The sequence below is a fragment of the Lichenostomus cassidix genome, chromosome 6, assembly GCF_008360975.1.
Source record: "Lichenostomus cassidix isolate B80296 chromosome 6, HeHo_3.0, whole genome shotgun sequence".
Taxonomy (NCBI): Eukaryota; Metazoa; Chordata; class Aves; order Passeriformes; family Meliphagidae; genus Lichenostomus; species Lichenostomus cassidix.
The window spans coordinates 22,240,765-22,261,418 of NC_139487.1; the positions used below are offsets into that span (position 1 = coordinate 22,240,765).

Here is a 20,654-nt window from a genome sequence, read left to right on the forward strand (position 1 = left end):
GAAACAATTTTCAGATGATAAAATATATCTGCAGAGACCTATCTCCCTACACATGTCACTGGTCAAAGCATGTATTTAAAGCCTCTGATATGCATCAACTCAGTTCTAATGTACAGATAATAAAACTGGAAATAATCTTTAAAAATCCACATCCTGTATCAAAGTATCTTCACATGCAATGGAAGAAGACCAGAATCTATTAAGCTTATCCACCCTCCAATCAAGTTGTTTAAGAAACATCATAATATTTTTTACAGCTTCTTCTGGAGTTCAATAAGTGATGGTTTTAGATACCAGACCTGACTATTAAGAAATAACCTTCCATAGCCTGTATGTCTTATGGCATATTCCATGCACACATAATCAAGCTTTCCCAAGATTTTGTGCTTGCAGTGGCACAGCATGTGTCAGAACAAAAATACTTGTCTTTTGGTAATAGCTTCATATTTAATAGCACCACATGATCTTGTTCAGCATGAAGGCAGACTGAGCTGCTTAAAACAAAACTTACTTCCCCTTAATTCCAACAGTGTGGACAGGTACTATTACTGAGCATGGGGCATTAAGTGGCCCATTTTTTTTGGTCAAATTATTCTAGATTTGAAAGTTCTAACTGCTGGTTTCCTCCCATGACTTCCAGCCTCCTGCCTCTGACAGGAGCTCAGATCAAAGTAAAGAAGCCCCACAGTGGATGACTGATGAAATACTTTGTATGTAAGATAATTTTCTTTCTTACTCCAAAAGTTTATGGTCCATGTCTTGAAAATCAAGGATTACAGTATAATATCTGAATAACCTATCTTTGGTAGAGATAATAATCTCTTTCTTCATTCCTCCTAAAATTATCTATTTTTTATCACAGAAGAGTAAAAGTGGTTACTCTTAGTGTAAATAGCCTATCAAGTTGTACATGCATGTTGTGCCACACAGGTAAGAAACACTGGCCAACACTGCCACTTCAGCAGCCACATTTTATAATGTGCAGAACCTAAACCACTTACAGAGCATCCCGCTGTTCAGCAAAGACAGTTGATTTTTATTAATAATTGCTTTAAAATCTGATTGAGTTCTTGCACTATTATGTGGGCTGATTTCCATAGAAAACATACTTGGGAAACAAAGATTGCTGTTAATTATATGGAACTAAATACATCCTTACATATTGTCACTGCCTCACTAGGTTTGGCAATCCAACAGTCTGGATTGGGGTAATTTGTCATACCACTGTGCAACATCAAATCACAACCTCCAAATCCACTGGGGCTCTCTTCCAAGTATGGGATGAGTCTAGCACCAGCAAGTCTTCTAAAATAGAACTATTTTTCTAGTCCTAGTTAGAATAATTTCTTTTTACGTAACGTGACGTATGACTTTATTTCCAATGTAAATGGTCACAGGCCTGCATTTTTTATGCTGCCAAAGTTCCTCAGAACTATTCAGTACACTTGTCATGTATCCATAAGGCGTTACCTAACAATATTTTCAGAGTCATTTTGAGAGCAAATTTTGAACTACTTTTTGAGAATGGCAAACAATCAGGAACAGGATACAAGTAGACTAAGGGTAAGAAATTCCATTTTCTGTGGTATTTTCTAATTGCACCCTGGGTAAACACTACCTACTTTTAATAAATGCTGTACAGGACTTGCCCAAGAAGCCTGTCACCATTAGAGAGATAAAAAATAATGTGAATGTGATATATTAATGCGATTGTAAAGGTATTTTGAAGTTACATATATTCCTACTCCTTACCCCACCCTCAGGAACTCCCTTTCAAGCTCAATGAATATACACTTGCCTACAGACTGCATTAGGGAATCATGCCTGTTTCTATTTCTATACATTTTATTTATTATAATGAAGATAATTTGAATTGCAATCTGCAACTCCCTGAACATTTTTAAAACAACAAATGTAGTTAAACTAATGCCTGTGGCAATCTCTATTTATTCTTTGTGAGCACACACTTGCCATAACTTAAAACTGGGCTGAGCTTTAATTTAAATGTAACAAGGCAGAATACCAGTACAGTGCTTTCAACAAAATGGCTGAAACTGGCTTCAGCATGATTTGCCTGGAAGGGAAGATGAAAATGTGTTTTAAGGAGAAAAAATATCCTGACCAAAACCAGACATTCTAAACAACCACCACTGATACCCAGTGCTCCTTTCCTCCCCCATCTCTATCAGCTGCTAGGCTTTCAGCACTGTTTTTCGCCAGACACTAGCACAGTGTTTTCCTTCATAGTCAGCCATCAGCCAGAGCTGTCACTTGCAGATACTTCATTTTTGTTTCAGTCTAATTCATACTGCACCCCCTTAATCTCTGTAGTGAGTAATGCCATGTCACTGTGAAGATATGTCAGATCCAGCACTAGAAATACAGAGAGTGTTTCTAACAGTTAAACTATCTTGGTTTGACGAAATATTTTATTTCTTCCCCCAGCTTAACCGATACCTTTCTCCTAAACATCTTCCCAGCTGACCTCCAAAGGAGTAGTCACCATTCTGCACTCTGCCTCAGCTTCCATGGGGTGGGGGGTGAAGACAAGCTGCAGCCCTGTATTACTAAATGCAAATAATCAATATGTTCATTGAGCTTTTGGCTACCAAAGTTCTTTTGATGGGAGTGACAGTGAGCATGACTTGCCTCATTCAATGACAAGCCTGTTTAGACTTTGCTACCTACCACTTTGTGAATCAGGCAACTGAAAATACCCACAGCAATTCCTCCAAACTGTCAGCTATTGCTGTGATTCCACCCAGCACCCCCTGTACAAGACAACAGATTAACCATTAGGCTAGATATGTTGAAAATATACAGCTTCAACCTTTCCCCAGCTAGCTCAGAGCGATGTATAGATGATTATTTCAACCGTCAGCTGCCGCATAGACTTAAACCCCTGCACAATAACTCCTGGATTCATCTGCCCCTTGTCAAACTTGCACAGCTTTAGTTTGAGCATACAGAGTGTGGCAGTTTCACTGCGGATCTAGAATAATCCAGACGGCTGCTGTCTCTTTGTTAACGGGAAGCTAAACTGATGAGTTTGTAATGCATTTCTTATCAAAGGTAGTTTCAGAAAAGAAAATGTGCTAAATCAGTTGGGGTTGGAATTTAGCATAGTATTGAAATATGATTTAATCAAAACATTTGTTATTTGTTGTGAAAAAAAACCCCACATTATTCATCCTCTAAAAATCATTTTATGCCAATGAACTATTTATTTTACAAATTTATTTGATTTTTTGTTGGTAACAGATGTAATGAAATCATTGACTAGAAACTACAATATAATGGTGCTTGATGAGATACAAGAATGTTAATTTTAGAAACTGCAGAGCAGTGTTCGCTTGGTGTCTGAAATGGTAATTCAAATGAAGCAGGATTGCTGCTTTTGTTTCCATGTGCATTACAAACTCAGGGAAATGCATTTCATTCTGCTTTTTTAATACAAAAAGATATGGTGCATATCTCTACACAGTAGCACCATTAGAAAAGCAGGTGAGGTTGGCATTTAGTGCCAGCGTGTGCCACTTGAAGCAGATAAGAAAACATCAAGATCCAAGAATGTCAAGAATGCATCATCTCAGAACATTTTGCAAATGCTGAATGGTGCTTACATGAGACATTCTCTTTGAAACTGCAGATCAAGAAACATTTCTTTTCTTTTCTCTCCTCTTTTTGTCCCAGGTTTGCACCTTTTGGCTAAAGGCATATAAAATTGCAAAACAAATGCATTGGTCTACTGCTTTTTTTTTTTCTTTTCTTTTTTCTTTCTATTAGCATCTAATACTTAAATTTTGTATCATTAATACATGGTCTTTCAGTCTTAATTCTTCACCCACATAACAAATTGAAACTGAGCCACAGATATATTGCTCATCTTTGCTTTGCCTTGAATGCTGTAAAAAGGACACTTAATAGCAAATGTGGAATCTTGCTATGCTGGATCCTATTATTATTTTAGATGACTGCTCTAATATTCTGGGAAAACATCATAAACTTTAAGTTCCCATCTTTTAGAGTAACTTGTATATGGAATGAAACATAGATGACAAAGGAGTTTGGAAACCCAGCAAACTTTTTACTTGAATCTTTTGGTGAAAAAGGTCTGGGGTATAGATTTACACCATTTGTACTTATTTTTAAGGGTAGAGCAACTCCCTAAGGTTTCCACAGAAATCTGGTATTTTTCTATGCTCCTCCAGTTTAATTCAAGAACATAACTATTATGAATGTTGTATCAGTTGTTATCACTTCTCTATTACCATAACTTCAGCAAGCAAAGAAGTGGTTTAAGGCTGTTCAAATTGTGGTTTATCCAATGTCCAGTAAAGTCAGAGAAAACATTTCTGCTGATTTCAGTGGACTTTAGATCAGGAGCTGTTCATACCTCATGTATATGCTGTTATAAATGAGAAGAAAGCCTTTCCCATATATACAGCATTTTACAATTAGATGTGCAATTTTGAGAAGAAAGGCTTCTGATTTCATGGATCTGGTTTCTTGTTCCCATAGAGGTATAGAGACAATAAGACACTATTTTTACATAAACATCTTCTCTTTCCTCTCACAAGTTTGCACAGTAGAAAAAAAGCTAATTCAATTCCTAACCAAATTCTAATTTATATTTAGACTAAGTCATAGATCCATTGAACCTTGAACATCTTTTCTAAATCAGATTTTAGTATTCCCTCATACATTTTTCTCGACTTTTAGTCTTCATTCTCCACTGACTTTTCAAATTATGATTCACTCTGTAATTGTTTGTTCTATTCATTATATTGTAATTGGAACACTGTCATATGAAAAGTTAAAAAAAAAAGCAAAGCAACAGTGGACTTTTTTCCCCCTGTCCATTTATTTGTCCAATTGACTTCTCCACATGCTGTATCCATACAGAATACTATTTGGATAAATTAAAGGTTGTTTTGGGAAAGGGAGAAGAATGGAGATGTGCCTAAATTGCAGAACTTAGAACATGGTGTTTTCAAGGGGGTCTGTTGTCCACATAAACACCAAAGTGAAGGGAACTAGCTTTGTCTTTTGAGAGTGCCCTTCGGAAAATAAGGAAAGGGAAAGTGTCTCTTAGGTATGGCAAGTGTAAATATTCCAAGTTAAATTTTAAATTATGTTACTATATAATAACAAGCAGTTCTGCTCTGACCATAGAGGAGGAGCAACAGCAAAATGTTACCCCATGAGTCAGAAAAGAGCCGTTCAGACCCTGTGCTTCCTACCATGTCACAAACAGCTATGAACTACAATTTTGGAGCTCGAGCTGCTGTCTCTAGCAGAGCAAAGTACAAAAGGATTGCTCAAAGCCACATGTTAACATTTTAGCAGACTACCTGATGATCGCCTGGCTACAAGCAGAGGACTGGGAATCCCCTAACTGGGATTTAGTTTTACCACTGACCATGGGTTACAAAACCTTGGGTGGCTCACTTGCAGTCAATTCCACTGTAAAGGAGTTCCTTACTTATAGATCTTGCCAAAATTCAGGTGACCAAATGATCTGAAATTGTGGCTGTTCACCTCTAATTTTCTCAAGTCTAGCAGGTATAAGACTGCAATGCTGCTAGTGCTGTTTGGAAAGTTCATTTGGAATACGTTCCATGAAAATGTACCATATTTATATGTGGTAAGAGTGAATTGTTACTACAGTGTTTGGTGGTGTTTTTTGGTTTTTTTTAAATTAGACGTGAAAGCCTGCCTCGAACATAAAATAACTGTAACATCCTTTTTATTTGTGTTTCTATTTTCCTTCCTTAAAAAAATAGTGTCAATTAAAGGACACTGATTTCCTTATGAGTGGCCCTTTGACAGCTCCCCAAGGCATGACATGTAAAGCCAAAAGGCCCATCTTTGGGAGATTCCTTAAGAGTAGCAACACAGCGCAAATTATAAAATTATTTATAAAATAATAAAACATCCTTGTTTCAATGCATAGCAACCCAAAGTGTGTTGTCCTTTGTCTTATTGCCTCAAAGAGGATGTTCACACCAGCTGTAAAGGACACAAAGGAAGAAGTTGCAGCACTAGCAAGGGCACACTGTAGTTATGCAGTTCTGCTAAGATGTCGGAGGAATCTGTCTTGTTTTTACAAAGTAAAGGAAGTTTCCCCTTTGTGACTAAACACACTCACAATCTGATCAGTCACTGCTGAAAACAGTGAAGTTCTATATGTGGACAAAAAATAAGCTACTATTAAAAAAGAAAATCTAAATTTGAAACACCACTCATCATTGTACCTATGATCACTTACTTTACTCTTTACACTCCCCCAGCTCCATTAAATTCAGAGAAAAATATACAAAGCCTTGAAGTAACTAAGGGTAAAAGTAAGCACAGGAGTCCTTGGTGATTGCTCTGCTCCTTGGGATTAGAAATCTTCTATTTACTGCATAGATTGTGTTTGTCAGGAAGAGTGAGTATTTCTCAAGTGCACAGGAAAGCAATAGTTCTATGCCTTAGAGCAGGGCTCCACAAATTTCAGCTTGGTCTTGCTGCAACTATTTCCTTCCTGCAAACATTAGGAAGTGTAGATTTCATCCTCTAGAAATCTAATTAGAATTATTACTTTGTTTTCCACTTAGAAGTGCCAATTTATCTTAACATTTTAAAAATACAGATTTCTGGTGTAATTCCAACCTGCATATCCTACGGTTTTAAACTGAAATAAAATTTCATCTACCTTGCTCATTACAAGAAGACATACTAGGTCTCTGCCAATACCACAGTGAAGTAAGGATTTTCCTAAACTTCTTATATCCAGGGGACTGTATTCTTAAATTCAAAGATTTTATTTATTTTTTCAATTATTTCTCTGCTTCCCTACTTTACTTTTGAAAACAATTGAGAAGATTTGGCTGAGGTTGTTTCTTTTTTTAACTAGGTGGTTAATATGTGACCGATAAATTGAGGTTTTCTTCACAAATTTTATTTTGCAAAATTTGATACCACTGAATTTCTTTTCTCTTTTGGCTTGTGTTTATCTTTGTAAAAAAGGGTGTAGAAGTGTCTGTCTCTCTGAACAAGAAGAACTGAAATACCAACATTTAACTCTGGCTTTTTTTATCATTAGTCTTATCTAGTTTTTACACCCACATCAGTAGAAAAACTTCCATTTACTAAATTTTAATTGGATCAGGCCCAGTGATCCTCAGTACTCTTGCAGGCTTAGCTGTAATATTCCTCTGGGATGGAGGTCTTCACTTGACTGATACCTGTGAGGCCATCACACAATTTCATATGTAAACTAAATTTAAAATGCTGTGCCTATTTACATAGACGCTGGTTTTAGAGACAAATGCTTACATTGTACATACCTTTAGGGGAAAAAATCATATATAGTTTAAAAGAGCCATTTGAAATATTTTTTATAGTAAAATTGTTTCCTTAGCAAAGCAACACATAATGAAGTTCTTGCAGGCTTTTCAGCCACTACTGATTTCTAAGCCAGCACCACCACCTGCTGGTTACAAGGAGTTTCAAGCCCCAGTGCTGTTTTCCTGTCTTCAAATCTATGCATAAATGTAGAGCAGTATTTCTCAGCTGTTCTTACACATGGAAATGTTGTTACCAGAAGAGATTTTTAGCAGATTGTTTGCAGTTTAACAATACTCTATTAGCTGAAGTATGGCTTTCATAAAAGCAGGTAATGTTAACAAAGAAATTATTTTATGCAAAGTACTGTAAGTCACAGGGTAAACATTAAAATTAATCAAAGAGATTGAACCTGTTGTATTAAAAAGCCTATTTTTACATATGCTGCTTTTATTACTTACACATACACAGTTAAATACTCTTTATAAGACTAAGAAATTAGTATATTTTTTTTCTAACTGCTCCCTACTTTAGTGCATTCTACAACGTACTCCATTCTTGTGAAGCTTTTTTCTTGCTCTGAACAAATGCATCTAAAAAACCAATATCACCTGTTAAATCTATTAATATAAAAACAACCAAGATCTAAGTAACTAAGATTAAATCTATAAAACAATAGCAAAAAGAGTGATAGCAAAAATGGAGATGGAATATAATCAATTGGTATGGAAATTTAGGGAAGTATAGTACATAATTTCTAGGTAAATCTCAGCAAAAAAAGAGGAAGCAAAAAAGCACAATAATAACAAAAAAAAACCCAAACTAATATCTCTGCAAAAAGCTCACAGTAGTCTGGCTGAAATTGATTGCTATGGGAAGCAAGAGCTGGTAATCCACCCCATGGGGTGGAAAATAAAGCATAAGCTAAGAAATCCAGTGGTGATAACTAATGTTACTAACATCATAATTCTAATTCCTAAAAGAAAGAATACGCAAAAGGATGAATGCATATAGCAAGGATCATATTTTTCAAACACAACTTGTTTAGGCTCAAAATACTTCCATATAAAATAAAAAAATTACTGTTATGAATTCTCTCTGATAATTTCTCTACTATCAAAAAAGCACACTATACTGATACATTGAAATTTCTGCAGGAACTATGGTTCAACTCTTTTGAAATATTGTAAAAGGGGAAAGCATGCCATCTCACTTTCACTTCAAGTAAGACAAACTATAATGGTATAAAATTACACAGGCTAGCCCAGAGAAAGATAGCAAATAATACTGAATCCACCAAACAAAACTGATATCCATGTTTAAAAAAAAAAAAAAAAATTACATGTGTTTTGTCCTTTTAGTTTTCACCTTCATACTAAAGCTACAGGGAGATGCCAGCCTTGCTTAGTTCATGACAAGGATCAGACAGATCACAAAGGAACAGCTTTAGAAAGAAAATTTCATCAAACCCATCTTCATCATGCTTGGTACTTCTGGATTCATTAATCAAGCCCTGAAGAGAATATGGGCGTGAGCAGAGAAAGACAAGAGAGCCCAATAGCAGCAACCTCACTGCTAGCACACAGTGCAGTGAATCGAGAGGAGAGGAAAGTAGGCAAGGGAGAACTTTTGAGAGAGCATTGTCAAGGTGTTGAATTAGCAGGTTACTTAGTTGTGTCTGGTAGAACAGTTGGTGTGCTCAGCACAGAAATCACCTACACTCTGTGAGTATAAATTAAATACAGGTGATGTCCCTTTTCAAAGTAGGTAGCTTGATAAGGAAGAAAGAAGAATGACAAAATCTTAAAAAAAAAAAAAAAGGAAAAATTTCTGTTATCACACTGCCTTCACAACAAAGTCCACAATCACCTGCAGCTGAAGAACTCTTTCCACCAAAGAAAAAACTTCTGCATAAAAACGTAATAAGATTTACAGGTCAGTTACTACCCTAAAAGTAACTATATCAACCACAAATGCCACAGGATGCCAATATATTTGGAAATACTGTTGCTGCCAGATGTTTTGAGAGTCAGATATTGAAAGCATCCAGAAATCCTATGCTCAGGGGACACTGACAGCTGTCAAGAAAGTCATCTTCCAAAATCGAATTGCTTGGAGCTCTACCTCTGAGGGTTTTATTTTGCCCTGTTTGAGGAGAAAGAAGAGGGCAGACAAAAGACTCATATGCTAAAGGCAGATTAAAACCAAATGCATATTTTGACATATTTTATATTCCTCATGGGCAGAACTCAAGGATACTGCTGAGGAAATCTGTGAGACCCAAGGGACAATTTCAGGATGTTTCCTGAGGAGTATGTGGGGCTTGAGTATTGAGGCTGAATATACAAATCTAAAGATATGATTCTGGCATGCCCTCAAGCTACAATTTTAAATGCAAAACAAGAATTTTGCTACCTATTTAGCAGCAGAAGTACTAGTAAAATTGTGGATGAACGAGCTGCAGCATCCAAAGATTCAATCAGCCAATCAAAAAGACCTTTAAAGTTTGATCAGCCACTAGACATGCTAAGGCTAGAAATCCTAAATCCAAAAACAGAGTAGTCACTTAAATGAAAGCAGGAGATAGTATTTTCAAGGATTATTCAGAAAAGACAGAAAAACAGAATGTGCTCCACAGACCATGCTCTAATGAAAAACTACACAGGGTAGTAGTAACAGGGGAGATCTGAAACAAAAACTAAAATAATGCTATGCTTGAAAAAGGCAAATTTACATGTAGGGAGTTCTAAGAATGCCATAACCATATGATAATGGCACACTGAAGTGCAGATATGGCAGAGAACTCATACTTCATAAATTAACATGCAGAAGGATCTGGTGTCAGCAGGTTTAAAGAATGTCAATCCCTGCTCTTACAGAATTTCACACTGATGTTATATGAGTCAACTCCAGACTTTGTGATCTGATTCTTGGCTTGAGTCTTCCCTGGCACTGCAAGTTGTTTGTTCATCTACTCCTCTTCCAAACATAACCAAGGGCTTCTGCTGAGTCATGTAACCCTCTGAAGTGTAAGATGCCTGCATGTTGGACTCCTTGTATGGAAGGATCCTGTCAAACAGCAAGGATCACATTACTGACTCCAGGCTCTGCAATCTTTGCACTATGATTATCATTACAGAATCTGTGCTGAGATTGACATCTGTCCTAGATCTACTGTCCTCTCATCTTTTCTTTGTTGTCTGAATGAAGAAATCAATAAGGTATATATTGTTACTCAGGGCAGTGGGACTCTTGAATACAAATAATCAAAATATATATAATGAAATTCTTCTCATATGTACTTATTTATTTATTTTTCACTGAATATTTTTTTCTATGTAGCACAGGTTTTGGTGGGGAAAAAAATCCATCTTTTGAGAACTATTGAAAAATTTAGATTTTTAGCAAATGAAAATTGATTTAAATCTCTGCGGAATTTTGTTCATAAAATGAAACAAAAATTACACTTTCATGTCTCAATTTACACAAAACATCATTTGTCAAAAATTAAAATTTAACAAAAGTAGCACTCTGAAAATGTGCAATCTCACACAACAGGGTAACTACTTTTTTCTGTGGAATATCAAAAGCAGTTCTTAGCGTCCAACAGTTTGCAAACTATGTTTTACTTAATGGAAGGCTTATTGGTTTTGTTCAGAACCAAGTAAAAACCAATGGTTCATGTCAAAAACAAAACAAGATGCAAGATTTGTTAGGAGTCCAATTCCATTATTGATCAGAAATACTAGCATGTCATCTGAAAATTTGGGAAACATGTCCCATATGTTGCAAAGGACGTTATGCAGTAGGAGCCAGAAAAGCACATCCTGTTCTATTCAGCAGTGAATCTCACTTCTTCTCATCCTTCTGCTGTCTAATCATGTGAATTATATTCATGTTCATACCCTGCAATTCTAAATAAATACTGTATCCCTTCCTTGCTGCCGCCCATCCTGTGATTGACTGATCACAGAGAACCTAGCAGTCCTTGCATGTTTTGGTAGATCAGGAATAATTCTAATAGAGGTAAAGCATGAATACAAGAAAATACAATCTTTGGACAAATGTCTGCTAATGCAATACGCTATCAGTTTGCAACTATGGATTTACCACATATTACTCATGGAAGAGGAATAAGCATCATGTCTACACTGGGCTCAAAACTTGCAATTGTTTTTATTCTCTTCAAGAAGAATCTTCTTTCTATAAGCCAATAAAACTTTACCAGCTAGGCAAATACTTATCTTGACTTCTAAATTACTGTCCATGTGTCACAGCTGCTATTTTTACTAAATGACCAAGCATTATGTCCCATGAGGGATCATCTAAGCATGACAGAAGCAGGGCTAATTTTAGACTTAACTATGTGCACTGTTAGATGGCAAACCTGCTGGTTTGAGCGCTGGCAAGAGTTTGCTCAAAAGCAGAGCCTCCATTTCCTGTTGCCAGTCTTCCTCCATAGTACATGGTGATGTAAAACCTCTCTCCATCCTGTCAGACATGCTGTGTCAGGGAACATGTAACACCACTGAGTTAGAGAGTAAAGATAATGTCAGGAACATGGGAATGAAGAAAGGAACATGCTTAGTGCAAGCAAAATCTTCTATGCAAGAATGAACAAAGGAAATTGCATGACAAAGATCAAAGACGCTATAATGATTTTTTAGATTTCCTTCAGCAGTTCTTCACAGTAAACAAGGCCTGCATTCCAATTAATGTTCAGAAGCACCTAAAACCTTCAGATGATTGTAAAAATATGGCAGTAAAGATACTTCTCTGCTGATGCAGATAAAGATAAAGCCAAGTTATTCCTGCCTTCTCATACCCTTTCTAAACCTCTCTAAATTAGCTGCAAGGCAGTTATGGCAATTTCCCCACACCACCTTTCTGTCATGTACCCCATTTCACTCTCCTCTCATTCCTGCTATGCATCTATGCTCTTTGTAAACAAAGATCAGAAAATCTGAAAATTGACCTCTGAAGAGGAATAGCTATGTCAACAGGACATTCAGGCTTGTATTTAGAACTTCAAAATGCAAAGATCTCAAAGCACTTCTTAGCACAAAATGTAATAAAATATATTGAGAATACAGTATTTTCAGTCTCTGGGTAGAAAAAGAACTATAGTCATGTAGTAAGTCAGTGGCACAGTCACGACTGGGATCTTTGCCTTGTGGCATTTTTGTTTCCCATTTGCCTAGGTAAAATTTCCAGTCAAACTGAAATGCACACAGGAGTGTTTGACCAGATAACACTGGACATGTCTTCCACAGTAATAATGCTTTTTCCACCCTTCCTTTTCAGAATAATTGTACTGTGCTAACAAGATCTGATCAGTATCAGTGAAGCATGTGTATGTGAGGTAGCACACATTATGTTTCTGAAAATTTTTGATAATAAATGAATCATGGAATTACAGCATTCAATAATAAGTAAAGTTTCATAAGGAAAGATATACCATTGTATTATTCAAAAAAATAGTGCTAAAAGAAGCTGGGGAATAGTCTCAGTGAAAGGATGACTGAACTTTAACCTATTTTAAAGTATATTATCAACACAGTTAAGAACTTAAATACTGAAATAGATGTATTTATGATTTCTAAAAAATAAATTAAAACTTTTCCTCATGTGTTCTGTCCAACCCTCTCTTGCCTACTATAAGCCAAATCAAAGCAACAGTACAGCATGGGTGCTTGTTCTGTGGCACTTCAAGAACCACATATGGAGTTATATGACACCAACCCCCTCTTTTCATGCAGAACATAAATAATTCATGAGGTTGTGTTTCCTGGCATACACAAATGCCTCAGAAGGTTCTAGGTGCAAAGCAGAAAATACAAAGACCCAGAAAAATTGTCTTGTAAGTTTCTTCCAGCTTCCAAGCTGGGGGTTGAACCACTCTGCTGGACCTACACAGACCTTGACAAAATCTGAGATTTCTGGTTCTAATTGAATAGATTCTCCTAGGCTAGGTAAGAAATAGGTTGGCTGTCCCTGCTTCCAGTTCTAGAGGTATGAGCCACATAACATGTATATCAGTGACTACTAATGTCACTACTTCCCTGATTAAAGGTATACATATATTAAACATGCTAGGGGTCTCATGGAATAATCAGACGATGGATCCACTGTTGGATTTTTTCCATCTTTCTCCTGTTTTTATGTCAAAAGACAAAACACTCCCAACACATAATGCAAGGGCTTTCATTCTAGGGGGTTTTATGCTAAACTGTATTCCACTTTACATGCTGAAACTGTATTGTGGTCTGTTCTGTACTTCAATGAGCACCTCCTTCTATATATTACAACACCTTCAGATTACATGAAATGTGTAAGATCTAGGCCAGAAGATTTCTTTTTCTCTGAATCTGAGGGAAAATATTCCAAGTCAGCAAACATGTCTCTTCCTTGAATTACAAAAGGAGCCAAAAAACAAGGATATAAAAATAAAAAAACTTAGAACAGAAGAGTATAAGATGTTCAGAGTTTAAAAATCAAAATTTTTAGTTTTGATGTAATTGGAAAAGAACATGAATTACATGTCTAAGTGTCTCTGTGATTAGCATAAGCTGACAGCTTTCTGCTGTTGTTTCAATATTGAGACAACAATATTGCCCAGTAACATCCAAACTAGCTAAGAGTCAAAATGGCAATCAATTTGGGGGACCTATCCTGAAAAGTGGTACTAACAACTTCCCAGCACTGATGAGCTTCTCAATCCTCCAGCTGTTTTAAAAAGCTTCCTCCCAAAGGCACATTTAGAACTAAATTAAATGCAACTTTGACTTAATTAATGTTTTAAATGATAATGAATACAATGTAGATTCATAGAAGGCATTTACATTGCGTTATAAAACTGATAAAAATTTAATAACTCTTTGTTAATAAGTTATGTCTCTCCAGACCCATAAACCCTAAGGCAGTCAATGCTGTAGTCTAAGGTCTAATCCAGGTTCCTAATGCAGGTGGTATAAGGAGGCAGGAGACTGACTTGACACTTGACATTTGCTCTAAGCCTGCTCTGGATCAAGCCACTGCTTGTTCATAAATACTTTACTTCATATAGTAAAGGTCAGAATTTGGGCTCAAGGCAGGGCTATGACAGAAATGCTCAAGCTGAAACCGAGCCAGCTCTGGCATCTGTCGCTTGAAATCGCTCGGAAGCAGTAGAGAAGGAGACCTAACCGGCCAGCATCTGTCCCACACCAAGGAGGTAACAGGAAGAATCTGCTGCCTGGTGGTAAGAAACTGTCATGGTGAGTTTCATGACAACCAGCCACACTCAGGAACTAAAAATGCAAACATAATTTCCATGTCACCTTGCATAAGACCCTCTGCTAAATTCACTCCACAGGATACAGACAGCATCTTTCCTAGCTTGTCCCCATAAAAGCAAGCCACTCACTAGTCCCTTCCTGTGACCCTGGCAAGAATCACTAGTCAACGTAAAGGCCTAGAGGAATTAAATGCAGACTTCCTGATCTTTCCTTCCCCCACCATCCCAATTCTTCAAAGGTTTCACTGCTAAACTTAGCAGTGCCTCCATCCCATGGCAATGTGAGAGTTCATCTCCTTGATACAGACATCACTAATGGGGCAGAGCTCACTCTCACCAGCACAGGGGTATATGCTGCATCACAAGACTCATCTGAAAAAGTGCATGCCTCATTATTTATATAATCCAGCAATGAGGCAGATTGTCTCATTTTTACCATTCTACCTTCTCGAAACAGCTTGGTTTGGAGGGATTGTTCTGGGTTTCTTCTACTACCACATTTCTACATCTCAGTATTCACCTATATGTTCATACTATGCCCAAATGAAGCTTAAATAATTTAGCAGCACTCAGGTTCTATTAAAGTATAGAACAGTAAAAGAGCCAAACTACACTTATTGCAAAATACCTACTGTTTCATGTCACTTTCCCCCCTTCCTTTACATACTTGGAGTCTCAATAGGACATATACCAGCAAATTCTGATCACTGCTTCTATCTCTATGTTACCAGTACAGAGAAAAGTACAGTTGGATCAAGGAAAGGATCCTTGAACCAGGAGGGCTGCACACAAGACGGCAAGAAAGGCAGACAAAGGGTTGGCTCAGTGAAACCACTGCTCCAGCAAGCAGTTCTTGAATGTTAGTTAGGACTCTGATTGCATTTATTGAGTCAATTCATGCTATCTTCTTTAGTGGAAACACCCACACACATCTTTGTATGATTGCAACAAGGAGAAGAAGATGGAAAGAAAGTAGGTTATGCAGAATTGCAGATATAAACTAAGTCTGAAAGCAAAAGAGTAATTTTCAGTCCCAGGAAAGCAGATCTCGTGGGGTTGAGCTCCAGATTTGCCAGTCCCAGGCTATGGAGCTGGCTGCAGATATGGCAGATCTCCAGCAGGCACAAGTTTTGACTTCATGACAGTGGCTACATGTCATATACGTAAGAATATCTATAGAATAGCACAGGATTCTCCCACAATGATGTTTTTTTCAGTTGTTCCATTATCTGGTTTATAGGCTTTAAAGTCCCACTGCCCAGTTTTAGCAATACCAGCTTTCTTGACAGTGGTTCATCCTGAGAAGATAGCTAACGAAGGTGATTCCCTTCATTCCCCAGTAGCAACAGACACCATGCTAAGATGTATATGCCTGATTTTTTTTTTTCAGTTGTACTGGACTTGTATCTTAACTGAGTTATATAAAATAGTATGTTTTCCTAAAACACTGACAACTAAAATAAACATAAGTATCCATTTTTACATTATTTCCAGTATTTTGAAAGGGGAAATATGGTCTTGTAGAGGTATTTGGAAGAAACATCATGTCAGTCATGTCAGTCCTCAGGAATACAACACTGAATGCATGGAAACCAATGTAACTGAAGCAAAAATCTGTCACCCTAAAAGGACAATATTTGGAACCAGTTTTACACAAATCAATATTTCACACACAGCTTCTTTCACAGGCTTATATTTATATTCTCTGTGCCTTTGAATTACCCAGAATGTCTGTATTTCTGTAATTCTGTAGAGTTACTGTATCTCATTCTAATGCTCCATTTGCATTAATCCCATATTAAAAAACAAAAAAAAACCAAAAAACCATAGGCTACACAACATAGTGCTATATAATTGTCCAGTATACAGAGGTGGGGTCATTCCATAGAAGTGAGCTGTAAAAAACACAACAATCTGACTATAATGACTTTTTTAGGACCTTATATCATTTAGAAAAGACAGTATCTGTCTTTCCCAATTGGTTTCATTTCCTAGATCCAATTGGTTATTTGGTCCTTCAATCTCTTCTTCCTGAAAACATTAAAGGCATACTATTGGCTTTTTGTGTAGGGCAAAGATGAGACTGTGTGACCACAGAGAGATCAGTGGGTTATATTAAAGAGAAATGATTTATGCAGCATATGCAAAAGTAAGATTTTCAAAACAAACAGGTCTCTCTACTACCCTCCTGTGGCCACAGCAGAAGTCTCACAGCTCAGAAAAGGTGTGTAGTGGGAGAGAGCAGTGATACTACCCGACTTTGTCATAATTATAAATATAACATAAATGTGATGGTATTCATAGCTGGATTGTGAGTGCATGGTCTGTAGCTACCCCAGTGTGTAGATACACACACTGTAAAAGGAAAGGTGGGATACACATCCTGTAAAAGGAAAACCATTGCTGCCAAACGTGAACAGAAAATCCTAGCACTGGAAGTTGTCTTTTGAGATGCTCATACAGGCCTTTCCTGCACCTCAGCTTGTGCATGACAGCAAGTAGTTCTTGCCTTGGCTACTGCAGCAGGACTAGAGAACTAGTAGCTTAGAAAACCAGATACATCCTTTGTAGAAGGCAGAGGACACTGTCTTGCATTCTAGAAGAAATAAAGAGTATGCTGGCTTTTCAGCCAGTAATTCAGAAACTTGGGACTTAATTATTAACTCATTTAGAAAAGCCCAAGCATAGTTATACAGCTGATGAGTTTTAGACACACTGACCAATGTCTGTGTGTGTTATGCATCCATCTCTCTGGATAAATCAGTAAGTTATATTTCATTTCAATTTTCATTATAGAAATTGACTTTTTCAATTGTAAAAACACACAGGCAGAGTCCAAAGTAACACAGGTCATTGAAGAAGCTGGAGTTTTTCTTGGCCTACCTCGCTAAAGTCACATTGCCAGGTATAGTTTCAGCACAGTTTACCAATCTTGGTACCCAAAATGTTCACCTAATCTTGTAGAATGTGATTTTAGGTCCTTTGGGAAAGATTTAGCAGCTAACTTGTCCGTACAGCATTAGTCATGCGCTAACACCAGAAGACTATATGGAATATATGGCTTTAAACCCAGTCTGGAACATAGGCAGATACATGCCTTTCCTACTTTCAAAACTTAAGCTTTCTCCAAGTTGTCTTAGCATGGTCTTTCCATATAAGATGGCTAGAACTCTGGGCTGAACCCTGAATTAAAAAATAGTAACAATTAATCTTGTCTTTTTTCTCCAGAGATCCCTGATAGTCATCAAAAGTCTTCCCATAACGCTTCTCAGAACCATCAGAGCATGCCAAAGCATGTTTTCTCACAAGCAGAATTAGATATGTCTGGGCCTAATATCAAGAATATCCTTGGAAATTTAGATTCCCATGGCAGTGGTGCAGCAACAAGTTTAGAAAAGGTTTTGTTTAGGAACATGAACTTTTGATGTTCCTGAGAAGCTCAGGCATATGTTGATAGAGAAACACAGAAATTAAATGGTTCAGGTTAAGATTCTGTCTGTATCAATTAACCATTTGAACAGCACCTCCAAGACTTGGCACAGACCTAAGCAGAAACATCACACTTGTTAATAACATAATTTCATTGTATAAACCACCCCAGGTTTTCCAGTGGCTAAGTGCCTCTCTTCACTCTAATTGACTTGAGTCTCCAATGCAAAAAATACTTGGACCATTTGCTGTTCATGTTCACCTACCAACCACAGCTAAACCTGAAAAAATGTAGACACAAAAAGAGACTTAGAATTCTCTTTGCTCGCATTTAGAAAAATTATAAGCATTTTTCCAGAAAACAGCCCATAAACACAAAAGCTCTTTTAATGTAATTAGACTTAATCAAAATATGATTTTCATTTGCTGAAAGTAGAAACAAAAATATAATAATACAGACTCATTCACAGTGGAAAATACACTGCAAGTGTTACTTTCTCTGCAGATTATACAATTAGTAGACTAAATCCTGTGTACATCATTGAATATGTAAATTGATATCTTCTACTCAACATCAGATTTTTAGAAACAGCACTAATTCTAACAAAAACTACTCATTGTTTCAAGAAGCTTCATACAATGGTCTGTGATTTTGTTTACCTTGGAAAAAAAGCCTGCTTTTATAATCAAAAGTTAAAAAAAACCCAAAAAACCCCAAAACAAAACAAAAAAAAAAGAAAAAAAGAAAGAAATGCATTAAGCAATTGTAGAAGCAAACCAACTCAACTGGGGCACCACGACCAAAGCAAGCCCTGTAATAGTATAATGACCTTTAATGAGTGTCTGGGGAAACAATACAGTCGTAGCATAAAAGACAAAGGGCAAAACCCATCATGGCTCCACTGACACTAATTCAAAATGATTTTCAGAACAACTAAAGAATGTAAGAGAGGTAATCTGATCCACCAATCTGACCTCACTTTGATTCTGGGGCCCTGCTGCTGCCATTTCTAATTGTCAAACACTCTACATTTCACATCTGCTCATATTTAATGAAAAGCTGACTCTCTTGGCCATTCTTTGAGCTAACTAGCCCTGTCAAGATGGGCATCATACGACCCCTGTGCACTGCAAAGAAAACACACTGATTTCTATTGAAGCCCTGCCAGTGCAACGTTGCGTGTATATATACTTTTTAATTGGAAAAGAAAGGCTTATGCTGCTTTGCAAAGAGTGTGAATTGGTATTGATTTTCGTACTTATTATTAACAGTCAAAGGTGACTAGTCTCACAAGGGGAAGACTGAGATCTCTTTTGATTTGATGGAGTGGTGAAGGAGGGAAAAGGCCCTTGAAGGATAGGATGCTAAAAATCCTCAAAGCTGTCAATATCACTTATCCCTCAAAACACAACATAGCTCTAACATATTTCCCAAAAAGCACAGGGTTTTGTTGGAAATAATACAATTATTGTGGAGGGTTCTGGCTCAGCAGGCAAAACAATCAAAAATGTTTACTTTATCTGCCTCTGTAGAGTCTTAAGTGGACTTGAAAGCTATGGTAAACCTACAAATTAGTTTTTCTTTCCTTGCCAAACAGTGCTAATGGCAGAAATTTTACCCACTTGTAGGGGACATATTAATTTATCCTAATCTGGTTGCCGTTAACACCAAGGTAGTGCCAGGACTCTACCACATACTCCCTGTACCAGTCTATATTCATACAAACTCTACCAGGCACTGTATTACTGAGGCTGTTACACTTTTAAAAAACTCCCTGCAGCAATTCTCCATACAGGAAGGTTTCTCATTCACTTTTCTTAACAAAATATGTTTTGCTACGTTTTACTCTGATAAAAGTCACTTTAAAGGATAAAAAGTCCTGTGATTTAGAACAGGACTTAAAACTAGGGACCATCCACCTAATGGTGATACGAGTTTCAAGCAAGTAGATAAACTAGGATGTTCAGAGTGCTTACACAGACACAGATGGATGATTTTTGGTAAAATCTCCAAGAAATTCTATTAGAATAATCTTAATTAACACAGTCTTCAGTAAAAAAAAAGTAACAATTATAGGATTGTTGTATTTGTGACTGGAAAAAATAGTTCCTAGCTCAAAATAGTTAAAGCAAAGTCATTCACCACCTGGACTACCTACTGCAATAGATACGGTATCAAAAGACCACCAGGTGCACAACCTACTAACTACATTCTACTCTTCATAGCAGAAGGCACTGTTATCCAAAATGACTTGCTGTGTAAAATGGACATGCTTCCTCGTCAAAACCCCAAATACTTCTCATAGATGTATCTCAATAATTTTATAGCTTTTCCTTGCCATTTGGGTAGGGAAAGGAAAACAGTTCCTGTCCCAAGACATAGTTTTGCCTGTTAAGAATGACTAAAGAGTATAAGAAAATGAAACAAATAAAAAAACAGGGAAAAAAAAAAAGGCATTTAACAATCCTCTTTAGTTGTTGATATCACACTGATAATCTAAGCTTTGGAATCCCTACAGTCTGTCCAAAGAATTATAATTATGCAGAATTGTTCTAAGTTCTCTGTCTTCTCCCGTTAAACTCTGATCTTTCAAAGGAGATTTTGGGGCATGTTCCA

General features: G+C 36.9%; 1 protein-coding gene across 21 annotated transcripts in view; it reads right to left on the minus strand.

Moving 5' to 3' along the window:
* The window catches only part of KCNMA1 (potassium calcium-activated channel subfamily M alpha 1), a 430,367-nt gene that overhangs the window by 71,229 nt on the left and 338,484 nt on the right, over nt 1-20,654 (minus strand). The gene's annotated exons all lie outside the window — the stretch shown is intronic.